The sequence below is a fragment of the Rhinatrema bivittatum genome, chromosome 11 (genome assembly GCF_901001135.1).
Source record: "Rhinatrema bivittatum chromosome 11, aRhiBiv1.1, whole genome shotgun sequence".
Classification (NCBI taxonomy): Eukaryota; Metazoa; Chordata; class Amphibia; order Gymnophiona; family Rhinatrematidae; genus Rhinatrema; species Rhinatrema bivittatum.
The window spans coordinates 14,372,889-14,377,699 of NC_042625.1; the positions used below are offsets into that span (position 1 = coordinate 14,372,889).

At 47.9% G+C, this 4,811-nt stretch overlaps 1 long non-coding RNA gene across 1 annotated transcript; it reads right to left on the reverse strand.

Annotated features, from left to right (window-relative positions):
* Positions 1-378: 378 nt before the first annotated feature.
* Positions 379-4,436, reverse strand: LOC115073561. Its single transcript, XR_003852050.1, has 2 exons — positions 4,062-4,436; positions 379-414 (listed from the first exon to the last, which is right to left on the reverse strand). It is a non-coding gene; the product is annotated as an uncharacterized LOC115073561 (long non-coding RNA).
* Between the last annotated feature and the right edge of the window lie 375 nt (positions 4,437-4,811).

Sequence of the window (4,811 nt, forward strand, 5' to 3'; positions counted from 1 at the left end):
GAACAAAACTGCTGTATAATACAGTTGTGAAACACCGATCTCTCTCTACTCACGGTTCTACATACTCTTACCCCTGTTGAATGATATAGTAACCTTTTATCAGCCAATAGAGAGTTTACAGTGTCTCCTCTGACACAGTATAGTGCCACTGCAATAACAGGCAACAGCCCACCTTGCTTTTACTTTCTTTTATACATCTTTTTTAAAACTTTTCTTTCATTCTGAGAAAAAGTTTCAGAATCAAAACCTGCCTGAAATCCAACAAAAAAATGACAACAAAATAGTTAGGTTTTTCTTTCACTTTCAGGTTAAAAAAAATAACGAAGATACACTAGGACCTGCTGGTTGAAAAGGTGCTTCACCTTGATTCATTTTTCCTTTTCTTTGTCCCTTTCCATCCCAGTTCTGCTCCATCTGGTTAAAAGAGAAAAAAATTGCAGTTTTACTTGCTCCAGAGACTGTAATGAATCTGAAAACAATTTCAAACATTTTTAGAGGCACCAGTCATTCATTTTGGAAACAGTGAATTGAACCAACAGTTGACTCATCTGTTGCATTTTGCACATTCATTTCAAACAAATCCACGTCTCTATTAGTCATGTCTCAAAATTTTACAACAAAGGCCAGCCTGGTGGCTTAACGAAAGCATGCAAGGGGCCTGGGTTTGATTCCTAGTTCAGTTCTTCTGCTTCCAGGTCAGCTAGGACCTGGACTACCACACAAGTGGTGTTTATAGCCCTGGAGTCATAGTCATTGCACAATAGTGACATGCAGTGGCCAGAGTTAGGGCCCAGATTGCAAAGAAGGAAGCCCTGGTGCATGATGCCTGACCGAAGACTGTTGTGGCAAATGGGAAGAGAAATTAAACAGAGCAGAAAATCTCTAGGCAGTTGCAAATGAAGGCTCATTGCACCCAATTCCAGCTATGGTTCTGATTAAACTTGAGGCTCAAAAATGCAGGAGGAAACTGCCTGGTCAAAAAAAAAACAAAAAACCCTCAAACAAATAAAACACCTCATAACAAATTGAGATTTCAAGTCATCTTTGTCAAAACCCTCAGAATGATACACTAAGTAGCCTAACAAATATATCCTCTTAGTGATTGATTGCTCTCTTCTCAGCAGTAGGAAAGAACACTGAGCAAAATGGATATGCCAGGTTGTCTTTGTCCTTGGATATCTCTGTAGTACAAGTCAGTCCTACAGTAGGATATGTAATGTATACCAGTGATTGGGATAAAGGAAGTGGAAAGATATAAAGGAGAACAAATTTGTACCTAAGTATGTTCTGGGGGTTATGTTTGTATTTTTGTTCAGGAGGGTCTATACCAGGATGCCCTCTTACCCTGAATTCAATAAGGTAGTCAGAAACTGAACACAGGAGAAAATAATGTTGCAACACACATTGCAGTCGACATGCTGGCAACTACAATTAATACAACTACTTTTTATCTCTGAATTTAACTAGGAATATCTTTTATTTGCAGCTTGGTATAGTCTAAGAGTCTTCCCTCTCCAACAGTTAATTATTCACATGCATTTCATGTCATAAAAATGAATTTTAAGCATTTCCTGTTATCAAAATAATTTCTTCAGTTTACTGTGTACAGAAAGGGGTAGATTTTAAAAGGGTGCGTGCGCTACCCGGCGCGCACACATGTACACCCGATTTTATAACTTGTGTACGCAGGCGCGTGCAAGTTCTAAAATCAAGGGTCAGCGTGCGCAAGGGGGTACACAATTATAAGAACATAAGAAATTGCCATGCTGGGTCAGACCAAGGGTCCATCAAGCCCAGCATCCTGTTTCCAACAGAGGCCAAACCAGGCCACAAGAACCTGGCAATTACCCAAACACTAAGAAGATCCCATCTACTGATGCAATTAATAGCAGTGGCTATTCCCTAAGTAAATTTGATTAATAGTAGTTAATGGACTTCTCCTCCAAGAACTTATCCAAACCTTTTTTGAACCCAGCTACACTAACTGCACTAACCACATCCTCTGGCAACAAATTCCAGAGCTTTATTGTGCGTTGAGTGAAAAAGATTTTTCTCCGATTAGTCTTAAATTATGCACCATGCGCGGGCCGAGCCCACGCCAAGCCGCGCTGCCTTCCCCCATTCCCTTAACCCCCATTCCACCTTCCCTTCCCATACCTCCCCCGCCCTTTCCCTCCTACCTTTTTTTTCTTCTTTTTTTTGTTTCTAAATTTACTTCAGCCCTGGGGCTGAAGTAACTTGCGAGCGCCGGCCGATTGCCAGCACGCGATCCCTAGCACAGCAGCAAATGGCCGCTGTGCCTGGAGCCTCTGACCCTGCCCCCGCCCCATCCCCTTCCTGCCCCTTTAGTAAAGCCCCGGGACTTACACGTGTCCCGAGGCTTTACACGCGTCACCGGGCCTTTTGAAAATAACCTTTTTAAACTCCGGCCCAAGGTGTTCTTCCCATGCAAGACTTAGAGCTGACTAATTATGCATTCATCCCACAGGGGCAGATTTTCAAAGGGGTACGCGCATAAGATATGCGCGTACCCCCCAAAAACCTGCCCAAGTTCCCCCTGTGCGCGCCGAGCCTATGTTGAATAGGCTCGGCAGCACGCGCAAGCCCCGGGATGCACGTAAATCCTGGGGCTTTCCTGGGGGGGCGTGTTGGGGGCATGTTGGGGGCGTGGCGTGGCGGCGCATCATCTGGGGGTGGGGCCAGGGGCATGGTTCCAGCCTGGGGGCGTTTCGGGGGCGGGGCTGAGGCCTCTGAAACTACTCCTGGGCCGGGGAATTGTGTAGCCGGCGCGCTCAAGTTATGCCTGCCTTGGGCAGGCGTAACTCTTCAAACAAAGGTGGGAGGGTTAGACAGGGCTGGGGGTGGGTTAGGTAAGGGAAGGGAGGGGAAGGTGCGGGGGTGGAAGGAAAGTTCCCTCCGAGGCTGCTCTGATTTCGGTTTGGCCTCAGAGGGAACAGAGGCAGGCTGCGCGGCTCGGCGCGCACAGGCTGCCAATTTTGCACAGCCTTGCGCACGCCGACCCCAGATTTTAAAGGATACGCGCGGCTAGGCGCGTATCTATTAAAATCCAGCATACTCTTGTTCACGCCTGTGACCATGTGACAGGGACTCCTACCATGTGACAGGGGACTTCTGACCTCCCCAAGACTTGCCAAAAGTCCCTGGAGGTCCAGCAGGGGTCCAGAGCGATCTCCTGCACTTGGGCCGTCGGCTGCCAGTATTCAAAATGGTGCCGATAGCCTTGCCCTTATGATGTCACAGGGCCTACCGGTGCCATTGGTCAGCCCTTGTCACATGGCAGGAGCACAAGATGGCGCCAGCCGTCCATTGCTACTGGTGCCATTGGTCAGCCCCTGTCACATGGTAGGAGCATGTGACAGAGGCTGACCAATGGCACCGGTAGCAAAGCTATCGGCCAGTAGCAAGGCTATTGGTGCCATTTTGAGTCATAGCAGGCCCAACAGCATGGAGGGAGAGATCGCTCGCGGGACCCCGCTGGACCACCAGGGACTATTAGTAAGTCTTGGGGAGGGATTGGGATGGTGGGGGGGGGGGGGTGTAAGAAAGTAAAATTTAAGGGTTGGGGTGGGGGTTTTTTTTTAAAATAAATGTGCCCCTCCCCCCACACTAACCCAAAAAATCTAGCTAGCACAGGAACTCTGTTGTGAGGCTCAGCCTGGCTTGTTCCATTGAGTGAAATGTGAAACCCTTTAAAAGGGTTAATACTTGGGGGGAGGTCTCCCAGCCCTTTTCCTCACTTCAGCTTTTAGCAGTCGTTTGGAAAGTCTACCCCTGGGCCATCCCAATAGCTGGGAAGATGGGGATGGCACTGGTAGAAGCTCTGGCAATCTTTGAAAGAGTTGCATTTCAGCAGTTGTCAGGTTTTTGACAGAGGTGGCAATGGTGGTAATTGGAGGCATTAGGGCAGCTGTGTATGTCTGCAAGGTATTGGTGGTCGTGGTGTGAGCCATTCTTAAAAGCACCAGCTCTGCCCGTATATGATGCAGTTGAAGGACATGCCTATTCTCAATGTGGTCAATGGTTTTGCGGACCTGTTGTACCTCTGCTGCTGGTGCTGCAGGTGGAGGTTGATGCACTGTCCGTGAGACCAACACTGGCATGTCCGAGTTGGTGGGCTGATCAGGCTGGGTGTCTGTAGGATATGTCTGGGGAATGGGCTTGCTTGAGCGAGATGAGGAGTAGGAAGCTTGGTCCTATGGCATCAGGCTAAAGTTCATATCCAGCTGCAGGAGTAGCCAAGATGTGCAAGAAGAGGTTGCTCTTCTGGTGGCTGCTTTTGGAGCTGCTCCTCCTCCTCTTCCTCACCCCACTGTCTCTGTGCATCCAATCAGAGGGTTGCAGTTCGAGCTGCTGCTGTTGCATTGCTGGTCCCTAGGGCTGTGCTGCTGGTTGTAAGGGCTTGACAGATGGGACCAGTCATTTCCTGGGTGAAAAGAAGAAGAAGACCTAAGTATAAATGCTAAGAAGTGCACATGAAATGTTTGGCATAAGATGTGCACTTTGTATCAAGCCATCTATCAATGTGAGCATTTTATGCCAAAATATGTGTACATCTGTAGCAGACTAGACATTTACAGGTGAGGTGAACTTACCGGTCCCTGGCTCATATGATGTGGAGTGCCTTTTCCATCCCCTCAAATACATCTGGTCCCAGGAGTTCAATCAGACGCTGTTCCATGGTGGTCAGGATGATGGAACAAGGAGCTCCTCCTCCTGTCTGTCATTGATACTTGTTCCTTCTGGCCACCTTGGTCTTGAGCTGGGCCTTTATTTTGCAGTAGCGGTGTCCC